The sequence below is a fragment of the Neofelis nebulosa genome, chromosome 6, assembly GCF_028018385.1.
Source record: "Neofelis nebulosa isolate mNeoNeb1 chromosome 6, mNeoNeb1.pri, whole genome shotgun sequence".
Lineage (NCBI taxonomy): Eukaryota > Metazoa > Chordata > Mammalia > Carnivora > Felidae > Neofelis > Neofelis nebulosa.
In genome coordinates, this window is record NC_080787.1 from 129410058 (window position 1) to 129425413 (window position 15356).

Consider the following 15356-nt stretch of genomic DNA (forward strand, 5'->3'; position numbering starts at 1 on the left):
GGACCCCTCAGTTCCCTTATTAAAAATCTTTGGTAGCTCCTCCTGGCTGACATTTTCAAGTCCAAGTTTCTCGATGTGGTGTGCAAAGGCCCTTGGCAATTTGTCTTCAAGGTTAACTTTTTAGCTTCGATTGCCACCAGAGCCACTGACGTCCTTTCCCTTCCAACCACCTTGGATACTCACCTTTCTGCAACACGGCAGGACCTTGTTTGCCTAGAATGGTCTTGCGTTCCTGTCCAATTTCTCCTCATTCTCCAAAGCTTTGCTCAAATGTCGTCATTTGTGGGAATGGTATTCATTCTCACAGCCTATTATCTTTTGATTTGTATTATAGTTAGTTTTTTCTGCGTCTGCTTCTTCCATTTCCATGAGCTCTTCGAGGGCAGGAGTCAGATATTATTTATATTTAGATCTCCAGGGCCAATCACAAGGAAGACCATAAAAATCAATTTGGGACACTTTTGAGAGTGCAAGGGGGCACTGTTAATAATTACCTTGAGGCCACAGGTGTAAACTGGGTTTACCTGGGCGATACAGGATATATTTTCACCCTACCAATCACTTCAAGCCTTTCAATGTCCCTGTCTTCCTTCACCTACTTTCCAGTTTTACCTCTATTCAGTCTCCTTCCCTGCCACCCACACAATACGGATGGCTCATTCCAGCCTCACCAAACTGCCTTGAGCTCCATGATGGTTTCTGCCATTGCTATCCTCTGCCATGTCCACCTGGAAAATTCCTCTTCACCTTTCAGGATTTTCATATGCATACTCTTCAGAGAAGCTTCCCCCAACTTTCTCCAGAGTAGATTAGGAGATCATTCTGGGATGATTGCCAGCAATAAGCATACACTGCTTTGTACTATACCAATTTGCTTATTTTCTTGCCTTGCACAGTGAGAGTAAGTTGGAGCTCTCTGAGGCAATGACTGCGTCCTATTCGTTTCTGATGTCCAGTCACTCTGTGCTATTGTATTAAATGTCAATTGGATTAAGCGTAACTTTGGAACTGCCATAGCTTTTAGTTAGAAAATTCATGAAACTTTTTGTAACATCCCCCTTTATTATTTATTTAACATATATCTCCAAGTTTGAAACTGCTGTTACATTCTAATAAATGTGACACTACTCTTTGTTGAAATTAATACGTCTGATAACTAAATACCAACTTATGATTTTATTTGAAACGTAACTGATCTTTGGGTCTTTGGGTCACCATGTTTTAATAGCTCCTGGACCTAAAATCTTCCAACTAGCATTCTGGCTTTGAAAAATTTTGAGGGGATGTCCAGGATTAATTTTTTTTGAAGAGTGTCTGTTGCATATGAAATATCTTGGGAACTTGGGGGAAAATTCTGTGTTCGTATGTGAGTCAATTAGAAAACAAAGGAAAATTTCTTCTTACCTCGTAGTTATTCTATATTTTCTTGGCTCAATTTCAGCCAGTCTTCCTAAATCCTCGGCACTTGAAGTGGGATGGAAACGGGAACGATCTCTTTCCCATCAGAAAAATTTACGAATCACATCCATATACCTGTTTCCTGGGAAAAGACCTCCCAAATCTTCTACTTCCTTCCTTCTCTTTTCTCACTTCAGTCTATGACCCAGGAAGTGACACACTGACAAACAGTAAAAGCAGGTCTGATGTAGCACCAGAAAGGGTACTTAGAGAGCAGTTGATAGGTTTGTCTCTTTTCCTCCTCATGGCCTGTGGTTTCTCTCATCCGTGGGAACACTCATTGAATGAGCAAAAGGAATCCCTGAAGTGGGTCACAATTTTTGAGCACCTAGTGCTGGGTCTGTCACGGTCCGACCTGCCCACAAATCTGGAATGAAAAAGGAATGAAAACATACTGGGCAAGTTTTGTAATGAATTACATCTGGCTGAAGTCTTTGGAGATCAGAAGTCTTGGCCAAAAGATGAGGAGAGTAGGAAAGAGAATGAAAAAATGTGTCAAGGTAATGCACCTGAAGGAAATGAATATTGACTTTAAAAGAAATTTCTGGAACATTAGTTGGTAGTTGCTTTAATCTAGTGCCTTAGGTTCTTCAAGATGTTGCTTCTGCTCCTGCCCCTTGTGCCCTGCTCTTTTGTACAGTTTATTCAGGAAATACCTGAAAAAATGCTCCTGTGTCTAAGGCATGGCCACAGGCACTGGGAAAACAGATGAAAGATAGGCCCCCTGCTGCTAGCGCAGAGCCTCTGTCTTGTTTTTCCAGACACCTGGTTTGAAATATCCTCCGTTTTCAGGCCTTGCCTCTCAGCACACGTGGCTCCGGTCCAGGTTATCCTGCTTGCCCTGGGTGTTTTATGAGCTTCTTTATACCAAAGAACAGTGACATTCCCACAAGGCCCAATTAGTTGAGAGGTTAGTATGTCCTAGGTGCTGTGATAAACAGTGTACAAATATTATTTCACTGAATTCTCACATCAACCTGAGGTAAAGATTATTTTGAGAAGAAGAAACTAAGGTTAAGAGAGGCTAACCAAATGGTGTGAAGTCATGAAGTCACCAGCTGGCAAGAGCGCTGATAGCAGGTCCCCTGAAGCCGGCTCCTCAGCGATCACCCTCTTCAACCGGCATGTTTTCTCTGCCTCTGGCAGAAAGGGTTAAAACCTTCTCCACCCTTTTGCCTCTGAATTTAGAACTTGTTCCTTATTGGAAACCTCAAATCTAAAATCAGAAGAGCGGAGACCCCTCTTCCGAACACTCGGGCTGGTGAAGCATCAACAACAAGAATGACTGTTGCTCACGGAGCCCTTCCATTCCCAGGTCCCTAGGTGCTCCCTTCCACTGTCTGACCCTTGTTGGCCTGACCCCATTATGCCAAACTGTCTGCTCTGTTCAGGGCCCTAAAGAGAGTCAAAAACGTAGCTCTTCCCCCTCTCCTCGCCCCCCCCCCCCCTCCAGCCCAGGGCAACTGGACAAACATACGTGACTGAATTATGGGGGGGTGGTAGCCAGCCTTCAATGGAAATCCCAGAAGAGTTAGTATAGAAACAGACTTCTATTATACAGTCTCAGATAGAAACGAGGTAATGTAGATTTTGGCAGGAAATTATTATTTTTGACTGATTCTCAAACCCACAGTTTATGCCAAAACTCACTTCCCCACCCCCAACCCACTCCACTTGCTTATACAAGAACTTTGGATACCCTGAATTATTTTGGAAATTTGGGGAATATTCTGGGTTCCTATGCGCAATAGGTTCCTGGGAAATTACTTCAAAGTGTAACTCAAGCAAAGAACAAGTTTTGCTTGGATGTCGCACAACCTCCTCAACCAGCGTACCCCATAATGCCTGCTTGCTATGTTTCAGAGATCTCAACATCTAGGCACCTACAGTATTTAGATAACAAACAAGTGGACAGTGCTTACAGTAGGAATGTCTGCTCATTCTCAGGCAATGCTTCACGCTGAGATTTTTGAAAAGGTGCTATGGATGTGGTGCTTTTAGGTTCTAGGTCATAGGTTCATGTGCAACCCAGACTAGTGGCTCTCATGCAATATTTATCTTTGGAAAATGAACCATGGTTCTAACTCGAAATCTAAGATGTGGTTAGATATATTTTAAATTTGGTTACCACCTCCGATACCTCGTTGGCAGTCGTAGCAAAAATACTATTTCTAGTGAGCTGGGGTAAAATGCACATAAGATATTAATCTCGAAAACATAAAAGTGAAATAAGAAAAGAGAAAAAGTAAAAATTTTATCAGGCCGAATCATCTTAAAAGACACACACATACATACATACGATAGCTTCCTTTTGCTTTTATAATTGCATGTGCTGTTAAGAAATGTTTTACTTAGATGAAAATGTCACCTACTGCATAATTTTTACGATCACCCTAATTTTGGAGACTCTGCAATTTAATATTTTCTCTATCTAAGGAAACATTGTGATCATTTTATTGAGTTTTATAATGTTAATATTTACTTTACCCACCAAAAATTTATAAAATGTTTCCAACTAACATTTTCATGAAATTGCTTATTATTTTCTCATGAAATCGTCTCTTCTTAGAAATAGTTTTCTAAGGTAGAAGGCAACTTTTCTAGGTAAAGATCAAATTTACTTTATTTTTTTATTTTTTATTTTATTAAAAACAATTTTTTTTAACATTTATTTATTATTGAGAGACAGAGAGAGATAGAGCACAAGCAGGGGAGGGGCAGAGAGAGTGGGGGAGACACAGAATCGGAAGCAGGCTCCAGGCTCTGAGCTGTCAGCACAAAGCCTGAGGCGCGGCTCGAACTCACAAACCGCAAGATCATGACCTGAGCTGAAGTCAGACACTTAACTGACTGAGCCACTCGGGTGCCCTGAGATCAAATTTACTTTAAATATGCTCGTTAATCAGTCCTTCATTCATTAAGCAAATATTAACTTTGCCCCTTCTATGAGCATAGTACTTGCTGAATTGGGTGTTATAGAAGGATACAGAACACCTGTACGATTTAATACATAAATTGTTCCGTATCCGGTGACTGTAAGTTCACTTCCAAAGAGCTTACAGTCTAGGAGTTACAGTGCAGACAGTAGTCCATGTTAAATGGGGATCGAACATTTCCTGAGATATCACAGGAACGTCGGACCTCAAAAGGTGGGACGTTCTTAGGAGGTTGATGAAAGGCATCCGGATCAGGGCCAAGGGTTTGATCAAAAGCCCAGTAATGAGAGTGAGCAAAGTGTAATGTTAAAGAATCAGAGTGCATCCTACTCAGATGTGGCAAAGGGCTTGGGTACTGTAATGCCTTCGGGACTCAAAATTACCCGTGAAGACTATTCCTGAAACAACATGACAAAGCGTGTGGCCAGTGCAGTGTTGGGCCCTGGAGAGGTATGGATGGGTGATGGAGCTCGAGTTGCCATTTGGGTTCGTATGGAGAAGTGATGGTCCCCAAACATGGTGACCCTTTCTTCCCCTTCTATTCCTCCCACCACTTTCCTTTTCAATACAAGGGGGAAAGACAGATAAACAGAAAACACCATTTTTGCTTTTGTTTTTACTCTCACATGTGGCATCTAATCTTCTGTCTGTGTATAAAGCTGTTTCCAAATTTAGAGAAAGGCCCATTCTTTGAAGTTTTCAGTGATGAATGTCTGGTTCTGTTTGCAGTGCACTCTGGTTTTCCACAGCTTTGTTTGCTAGGGAGATTTTCTAATATCATTAAAACTGACTTCCTTCCATCTTTCTTCCTCTTTCTAGGCTTGAAAATGGTTAAGTCCCTTCCTCAACCTTTTCTGGGCCAAATAGCTTTATTATTTTAGTTATTTTCTCTAAGGGCTGTTTCTCAAACTTACAATCAAGAAGAAAAAAATGATTTCTTCTTAAATGCCCCCACATTCTCCATATCCCACTTTAAAAATGTGGAGCGAAAGGCAGTAGAGAACACTCCAGGTTAGCCTGTATCTACTGAACGCCAAGGAAAGGCCTCTTGTTTTGCTTTTACGAAGTCAATTATGCTTTTAAGGCTAAAGCATGAATACCAGTAGTTGGTGTTGACTGTGACCTCCTGATCGTTTTCTTTATGACTTCACAAAATGAATCCTGCAATTGTGTGTTTTGTTTTTCTTCCCATGTGAATTACACTACAGAACCTCAATGTGTTTGTGTCCACCCACTTCTCCAACTCATCATGATCATTTGCACTTCTATCCAGTTTTCCAAAGTGGAATGTACCACACCCGGTGTGATGTCATCCCTGAACTTAATAACCATATTCTCCATCATCATCTAAGTCCCTACTAAAAATAGCATCAGGTAAAGACCAACCTCTCTGGAATCCCATGAGGTATGCATCTCTGGGCTGGCACTGGACCATTAATAATTACTTACCGAGAAAGGCCTTCTAAGCCCTAATGAGTCCATCCAATGAGAAGATGATTTCAGGATGTAGTTTAATTGCCCAACGTCAAGCAAGACAAAACTTAAAACTGTACGATAGGTCAAAATACTTCATATCTTTGCCTTCTACTTGGTTTCTTTAGTTTTGTTATGCTTCTGAGGAATAGCATTTGACTAATGTGATAGGATTTCTTTTTTAAACAAAACTGCCTTGATTTTATCCAGCATGCTACTGTGTGTATCTGCATGCGTGTGTGTGCGTGTGTGTGTGTGTGTGTGTGTGTGTGTGTTGGGAAGATTGTACTGTAGTTCTGGATCTGAATGTTAAGGTGTTGAGTCTAATTTTTTCAGTTTTTCTGTTTCTCTTTTTAAAACAAAAATGTGTTTTTCTCTCTTTCAAGTCCATAGACACCTCACCTTAAGTTTGCAAGGATAATTGCTAGTGATTCTGTGATGACTTCACTAAAATGCCATGCCACGGTGTTTGCCAGTAATTGTTTATTCATTCTGCCATCTGAGTTTGAAGGTCATGCATTAGCATATGCATTTGTATATAATAATGATTTTCAATTTATTGAGTAGAGTCATCATCTGAAGCACTGTAGAAACACGAGGATAAAAGCAGTTCCTACCTCACATGTTTGTCACTTAACTGAGATAGACACGACAATTAAAAAATAAAAACGTAGAGAAAGGAAAGGTCAGTCAAGCTGCCAAGACATTGCTGGCAGCTAGCTGAATTTTTCTTTGGCACAACCTTTGGACCGGAGCCATTTTGATGTAGAGGAGACTCATTGTAGGAAAAGCTTTCCTGGAATGTGAGAATTTTGACAAGAGGTCTGAAAAAGAAAAGGGAACTAGCTAGAATAGTTGGACGCAGAGCTTAGATTTATATAGAAACAAATGGATTGTTCTCATCCCTCTGTTCTGTGACAGGGATTTTCAGTGGCTTCCAAAGGAATTCTGTATATGACGGGTATGTAGGGGAAGGGAGATTGTTTAAAGGAGTCAACCCTTGTTTTACCTGCCTGGCAAACAAAACCTTCCAGCCACATGAAATTTGTTGCACAACTCACAACATCTTAGTTATGATAAGGGTTGTTGCTAGAGACTGGTGTTTCTGGTGCTCGAATTCTAAAACATTGTTTTTTACAAGCCATCCACTTTGTTGGGTGTTGTGACTCAAATGTTGGTTGTGGTTAATCTGTATGGAGATGGGAATGGAAATAAGTCCCTCAGGGAAGGCTGGCTGGGTCTCTGCTTGGCCATCTGCATACTGTTGAGAAACGTGCATGCTGATGAAGCCAGGTCTAGCCATGTAATCTCATGTCACCCGTTCTTCATGTTGACTATCTCCACCCTAGTGGCCAAGGATAAAGTCTGACATGGTGTCATCTTTTTTTGTAGTCTATACTGGGATCTTCACCTCTGGGATCTCTCTTGGGGTGAGTCAATGAAAGGACAGCAATCACCTCCAGGAGGCTGTGGGTAGTAGTTTGAATGTACCTATAGGGGGCAGGGGGATGAGCGCTGTCATCTACTTTATTCTTCTTCCATTAGCTTGTTGGACTAGTGAATTGGATTTCTTAACAACCAAAAGCCTGGCCCTAAGGACATGAGATTCCAAATGGCTAACCTGCAAATCGGAGCACAAGAGGAACAGAGGGAAGAGGTAGGGAGCACGCATGATGAAGGTTGGTATAAAATGTTGTAGTGTCCAGCAAAACACTCTTAGTTATCGATGGGCCATCCATTGAAGGTGGACATGGGTGCCAATGATGTGGGCTGTGGAAAGGAGAGGATGGGAGGGGGTCTCCAAATTTTGTCCATCACTGCTCTCTTCTTGTTTTTTTTTTTCTCCTTTTATTCCCCTGCGTGCCTACTACTAAGCCTATAATCATGGCGATATTCAGTGTCAAAGCATTCTGCTTTGTACCAAAGATCTCTGAATGAGGCTACTGTTTATTGTATTCTTTGTTGGGTGAAAGGTTAAGAAAAAGTGCATGTATTTTTTTTTTATCCAGTTCATTCAGGTTTTAATATAGAGCAGAGCACAATACAATGAAGAGTATTGTACATTAATAGTCCCAGCTTCTTGAAGATATTGAGAGAATACAGCTATGTGCTCTTGCTGTAAGTTAAAAGTAGACCTTCCAAAGACTTGACTGATCTCCTTCTTAGGTTGTTTGGAGAATCGAAGCCTTTTGGACATGGTGAGGTTTGAGCCTTGGCTGGCATAGAGATAATTACCAAAGCTTGGTTGCTGAATTACAAATCCTACTTACCTAACAGGCATACAATAGCAGCTTCCATAATGGAGTAATATATTCCACAGTGGGTGCCAGGGAGGGCAAAGGGAATGTGTTATCCTGCAGTGGATCGCCCCACCTCTTTGATACTGGCTGGAAACAGAAGTTGAAACTTGCCACTGATTGCATAAGTGATTCCTTCCATACAATTTGTCTAATTACAAATTGTTATGTATGGTGATCATTAGCTTCTGGGTGGAGAATTTGGTGTTTTATTTGAATAGAATCCTGGGGATGTTCAGTTCCAGGATATACTCCTTCTGCTTCCAAAAAGTGTGGTCAGGCGCTACCTTGTTTTTTTGTTTTTGTTTTTGTTTTTGTTTTTGTTTTTGTTTTTTTGCAGGTAGGGGGGAATATTGTCACATGATTTATGCTGAAATGGGATTTTCTGTATCTTGCCATAAGACTCTCTGTTTGTTAAGGTGTTGCGTGCTGACTTTACATGTGGGAATGCATGAGCCAGGGGCATGCGGAACTGATGTGGTGAGAGTCCCATGCCCAGCCCTGGCGAGGGATGGTCTTGGCAGGAGCTACTGCTGAATGCAAAGCTGGAAGGGACTGTCTCTAGATTACTCAGAGCCACTTTCTACACTGCTTGGGGTGCTGGGAAGCTTTGTTTGCAAACTCTTTTGGCCTGGCTTTTGGCCTTATCGTATAATAGTTTTCTGTCCATTTGACTCTGGGGAAGATGCAGTGAGCTGCTTCTGGTTCTGAATACTTGTACTACACCTCACTCGCTCATGGACGTCAAAGCTTGTGATGTTCCAAATGAGTAAAATTTCGGAGTAATGGATGACTCTCTTTCAGAAGTTCCTTTTCATCCAATTTAAGAATTGTTTTTGACTAACTTAACAACGATGATCAACTTAATGTACCAGGAAGAACACAGTCTTTGGAAAGACCAGAATGGATTTCTTACCCGCGTCTCTCTGGGCAAGGTTGTACAATCTTTCTGAGACTCAGTTTACTTTGGGGATGAATACATGTAATCCTTCTTAAAGATTATTGAGAGCAGTAATAAGGTAATGTATGTAAAGAGACTAACACAGTGTCTAGTTTATGTCAGTCACACATCATGCCGTGGTATGTCCAAGTTGGCTTCCACTGACTTGTGAACCAACTGTTAAATTTTCAGGAAGTTCTTGTGCTGGTTGCCATCACTTTGGTAGCTTGAAATCAGCTATGGAGTGCAAATCAGACCTTTTCTTCTCCCTGAAGAATTGGTTGTTACAAACATTTAAGAGCACACTGTTGATAATAAATCTTAATCCCCGTTTGTCACAGCCCTAAATTTTTATTACAGACCTCCCAGCCTTTGTAAATGGTCCATATAGAATTTGAAATGATCCTGTAAAGAGGATATAAGGTAATCACCATAAACCTGAGTCATTTTCCATATTGTAACACAAAGATACTTCCAGGGCCCATTGAAATGGTCCTTTCTATCCTATGGGACTGGAGAATGTTCTACTTTCTGAGGTTTTATGTTTGTTTTTTAAAATTTGTTAATGCTTTTATCTCTTTTTGAGGGAGAGACAGAGCAAGTGGGAGGGGGGCAGAGGGAGAGAGGGAGACACAGAACCTGAAGCAGGCTCCAGGCTCTGAGCTGTTAACACACAGCCCAATGCAGGACTTGAACTCCCAAGCTGTGAGATCATGACCTGAGCCAAAGTCGGACACTCAACCGACTGAGCCACCCAGGCTCCCCTATGTTTGGTTTTTATATCTTTTCCTTTTATTTACTTATTTAGCTATTTATTTATTTATTTATTTATTTATTTATTTATTTTTTTAGTGAGCAGAGGAGAGGCGTAGAGGGAGAGGGAGAGAATCTTAAGCAGGTTCCGCACTCAGCACAAAGCCTGATGCTGGGCTTGATCCCACCACCCTGCGATCATGACCAGAGCCAAAAATTGAGAGTTGCCATTAACCCAGACACCGTCTTTCCTTCTCTTATTATATCAGGTTAGTTGGTATGGCTGGCCTTAATCGTTCCTCCCCACCTCCTGTTTGCTATTTCTCATCATTTGTTAGCTGAAGAATCAGTTGTTAACATAACGTGTAAAGTAAATGTATACTGGCTCCTAATTAAAAAAAAAAATGGGCAAAGAATCAGGATCCATATTTCTCCGAAGCAGATATACAAATGGCCCATAAGCACATGAAAACAATGCTTGATGGCATTAGTTATCAGGGAAATGAAAGGAAAACCATAACGAGATACCGCTTTGTACTCATCAGAGTGGCTATGGTCAAAAAGTCCAAAAAGACTCGTGTTGATGAAGATGAGGAGTAACTGGAACCCTCACACACTTGGGAGGAATGCGAAGTGGTGTCGCCGCTTTGGAAAACACATCAAGTGATTAAACACAGACCCGCAGACTTATACATATGACTGGGTAATTCTACTCGTAAGTATACATCCAAGAGAAATGAAAACATATGTCGATACCGAAACTTGTATGTGAATGTTTACAGCAGCATGAGCTCATAGTAGCCAGAAAATGGAAACAATCTAAACGTCCATTCAATTGGCACATGGATGAGTAAAATGTAGTGTAGCCACACAGCGGAATACGGTTGGGCCATTAAGAGGAATGCAGTACTGATACCTACTACAATATGGATAAACCTTAAAAACATTATGCTAAGTGAAAGAAGCCAGTCGCAAAGATCATATATGATTCCATTCACATGAAGACCAGAATAGGGAGCTCTTTAGAGATAATAAGTAGATTAGTGATTGCTTAGGGTTGGGGTGGGGATAGGAGCAAGGGAATAGGGTAATGATAGCTAAAAGATATGGGGTTTCTTTTTGAGGTGATGAAAATGTTCTAAAATGGATTTTGGTAATGGTTGTGCATATCTGTGAATGTACTAAAAAAAACAACAACATTGAGTTGTGTACTTTAAATGAATGAATTATATTTACTGAGATATATGCTACGTGAATTATATCTCAGAAAATCAGTTACATTACAATGAAGGTTTAATTCATAGACCACAAGAATGATCTAAACTGAGGAAAATATTCCTATGCAATTAATACATTAATTAATTTAAGGGGAAAAAAAAGCAAATTGGCTTTGAGCAGCAACCTGAAGAATTCATCCATGAATTGCATGGATTTTGACATCTGTTTTGGTTGTTAAGGAACTCTTCTTACTTTTCTTTTTTCCTTCCTTCCTTCCTTCCCTTTTCTTCCTTTCTTTCTTTTCTCTCTTTCTTTCTCTCTTTCTTTCTTTCTTTCTTTCTTTCTTTCTTTCTTTCTTTCTTTCTTTCTTTCTTCTTTCTTTCTTTCTTTCTTTCTTTCTTTCTTTCTTTCTTTCTTTCTTTCTGAAACTCTTTTTTCTTTATGGTTATATTCTGGAGAGTCACTGTCTTAGATAACTAACATCCATCTCTCTGAATGAGTTGCTTACCATACAGGAATTTTAATTGCCTTTTTGGATGAACCATACTGAGCATATTGAATATGTCTCTCATTCCATTGGTGTGTATACTTAGTGTAATAGTTTGGATGACAGTGGTGTTGATATTGTCATTCACAAAATCTGGCATCTGTAGAGACTGGGGAAGGCTCAAGTGAGGGGTGGGGGTGGCAACATTGATATCTATAAGTCATCATAAGTTGAACAAAGATAAATGATGAGTAGATGTAGCCTAAAAATAGCAAAGTTATTTAACAGGCGTGTGTGTGTGTGTGTGTGTGTGTGTGTGTGTGTGTTTATCTTTTGGAAGAAGCTTATAAGATATTTTGGTGCAAAGAGTGTAGAGGTGAAGGTACTTCTGTAAACACTGGCCCATGCCAGTAACTTTCCACTTGATGTAACGCTCTTGTGTTATGCCAACACCCAGCAAATCAGTCTGCCCTTCGTATTTTGCACAATTGCTGTGAAAATGTTACCTTATGCCCTCTTTTAGAAAGAATCTACACATTTGGAGTGGAAAATATCTATGTCATCTGAAATGTTTTATTAAGCATTCAAATTCCTGTCTGAGAAAAAACATCATTTCTTAAGGATAAGCTGATCTCTTCCAGAATAGCTACACTTCACTTGCAAAAATGCTATGCTGTGACCCTTCTGTGGTGAGATTCATATTTTAGCTTCTATTAATGCTATTTTTACATTAATATTTGGTTTGTTCTTGCTCATGTTTTATTGCTAGTCATTCTTAGTTTATTTTTGTTTATCACAGTGCTCAGGGATTAGATTTCAGGAAGAAAAGCAAACAAGGAAAAGTACTTCTGAAGTTCCACAGCACATCAATTGCCTCAACATAGTAAATCCAGGCGAAGAAATGCCAAGACTCCAATAGCTCAGCCCCAACCCTCTGGTAAGGTCAAAATACTGCAGGAGGGGAATTAGCCAGTAACTGTTTCCACCATCATGCTCTGCTCTCCATGTACCTGCCCAGTTGTGCGATCCTTAGCTTGAGTGTTAGGATGTCATTTTCTCTACAAGCACTCGGTCAATTATAAAGTACTTGGCATTGTGGGAGAGCATTTCTTTCTGACCTCTGTCAGCAGATGCTTGATCTCTGGAAGCCTGGGGATTGATTACCTTCTGGTAACCACAGTTGCCAATCTCACTGAGACAGTTGGGGAGAAAAGAAGGGCAGAGGGGTAGGCAATCTTATTGCTCCTGGTGGTCAAATCCATTGATGAATTGCCTCCTGGGGAAGATGGAAAAAAGAGTGTGCAATGATTTGTGTATGTGGGAACCTCCAGGGTCAGGGGAATGCAATGACTTAACTGACACTTGCCTTTATTTTATTGGAGTTGGTACATGATTTCAATATTAGATCATTGTGCATTTTCTGGGCTTGGAAGAAGATATAAACAATTTGCAAATGGTATTTGAAATAATACTTATGGAACTTTTTAATATATACGTTTTCTCATCTCCCATCTTAGAAAAGATGACAATGGCAACTAACAAGTAAGAAGACAGACTGGATCTCATGAGGCGGAACTGAGACCAGCTCATAACATCTCATATCAGAAGAAAATTCAATGTATGATGCCATTTACAGACATTTCTAGTCTACCTACAAGCTGCAAAAATATTAATATACGTTTTTACCTTTATGGAAAACATATATACCCCCTATGTTCATCTTTACTTCATTCCAATTATTAATAATTGATAACTTTAAAGACCTTCCTTAGGAGATTGTACCTGTCTTTCCCCATTGCTTGTAACGAGGTTCCTGATGTTATCAGATATTTCTTTCTATTTTTACCATCTTCTTTTGGAAACAAGGTGATTTTAACTGAATGCAGAATAAGCGTGTACCACTAATTTCTGTAATGACATTGGAATATGTTCCCTTTCATTTTTACTGCAATTAAATAGTGTATTTTCTTTCTTTCTTTCTTTCTTTCTTTCTTTCTTTCTTTCTTTCTTTCTTTCTTTCTTCTTTCTCTCTTTCTTTCTTTCTCATTCTTTCTTTTGGTTTTTAAACTCTACTGAGCATCACGCATACGTCTTCATTAAGATGTCTGCCATGAGCCTAAATCTTTTCCCTGTGAGTAGAACTAATTCAGAACTCACCCGAGTGGATGAGTGATTTAAATTGCTACTTCCAACATGCAATACTCTGCACTTGTCTGCTCTGAGTTTCATCTGCCACTGTTTCACCCAATTACTGAGTTTAGAGTCTATGTTTCTCACATCCATCTGTATAGATTTAGGGAACCAAAATAGTTTTGTTTAGTCAGCAAATTTTAGCACCTCATTATTTGGTTCATTTTCAAGGATGTTAATAAATATCCTGGAAGAGACTACTCTTACACCGATTGCTGATACCCCACTATTAACTCTTTTCCATGCTGAGAGCTGGTCATTTATTCTTTCATTCCCCCTCTATCTCTTAACTCACTTTTAACTCATGGTTGACAGCTTTTTACCTCTTGCCCAGTGTTTGGCAAGTTCCCTTAACAGTGTCTTGTGTAGGACTTCATCAAAAGCCCTTTGAGAGCCTAAATAAATTACATCTACTAGTTTTCCTTTATCCACCATTTTGTTGCCTCCGTAAAATTTTGCGTCTAACATACCCAAGGCTCATAAACAAAATGACAACTTCCAAATGTGCTAGAAACTTCTCACCTCCTTTTGGGATATGTCACTTTATCTAGTGATGCTTTTTCCTTTCTTTCCCTTAATAGTAATTATCTGTTTGTATCATCCCTTTGCAAACCAAAGACATATATATTCCCTGTCTTGTTTAATGCTGTGACATAGCCAATAAGATTTAGGGCTACTTTACAAAGTACATAAATTCCATTGGTTGACCCCTTCAGAGTTGTTGCGAACTCTCACTCATTCACCGGTTTGTTAGAAGTTTCAAGACAGCGAATTTTCTCTTTGGTAGTTAACATTTAACACTGTGGTTTCAGGGTCATGACACCTTGCCAGGATTTTTTTCTGTAAAGATATTTATTTAAGCCATATTCATCGTACTCCAATAATGCCTCACCTTATAGAATTTTTTTTTTTTAATTAAGAAAAGGGAATTTTAAAGGGTGCAATAAGTAATCCATCAAAAACTCCCCTTTGTCATGGCTCTGGGTATGATCCTGCCCTGAAAGTTTGCGAGCAGTGGCCACGCCTCATTTTGATGAAAGGGTCCATGGCCCAGCTGCTATGTGGTAAATAGTAGGTAGGCTACATCCTGGCATTTACATTTACATGCACTGTGAGCCTTGCAACAACCTTATGAGGTCGGTGAGGCAATTATTGTTTGTGCGGTTGTTGTTACCGTTACTATTATTATTATTTTCATTGTAGAAAACGAACACATAAAAAGTATTATTTGCCGAGGCCATGGCGAACACTCATGGCACTGGACTAGAACCCAAGTTTTCATATCCTTCACCCAGGGTCCCTTCTGCTCTTCCACATTGTGCTATTGTGAGCTCCTCTACTTCTCTGAGTTGAATGTGTGCAAAATTTAAGCCATTTTAAAAATTACTTGCAGCTTCTGGGGCGCCTGGGTGGCTCAGTTGGTTAAGCATCTGACTTCGGGTCAGGTCACAATCTCACGGTTCGTGAGTTCGAGCCCCGTATCCGGCTCTGTGCTGACAGCTGGGAGCCTGAAACCTGCTTCAGATCCTGTGTCTCCCTCTTTCTCTGCCCCCTACCCACTCACTCTCTCTCTCAAAAATAAATAAACATTAAAAAATTACTTG

At 40.1% G+C, this 15356-nt stretch overlaps 1 long non-coding RNA gene across 1 annotated transcript; it reads left to right on the top strand.

Annotated features, from left to right (window-relative positions):
- The first annotated feature begins 9965 nt into the window (after positions 1-9965).
- LOC131513519 (uncharacterized) lies at positions 9966-13443 on the top strand. The gene is made up of 3 exons (XR_009262614.1): positions 9966-10572; positions 12369-12499; positions 13080-13443. It is a non-coding gene; the product is annotated as an uncharacterized LOC131513519 (long non-coding RNA).
- Positions 13444-15356: the final 1913 nt, after the last annotated feature.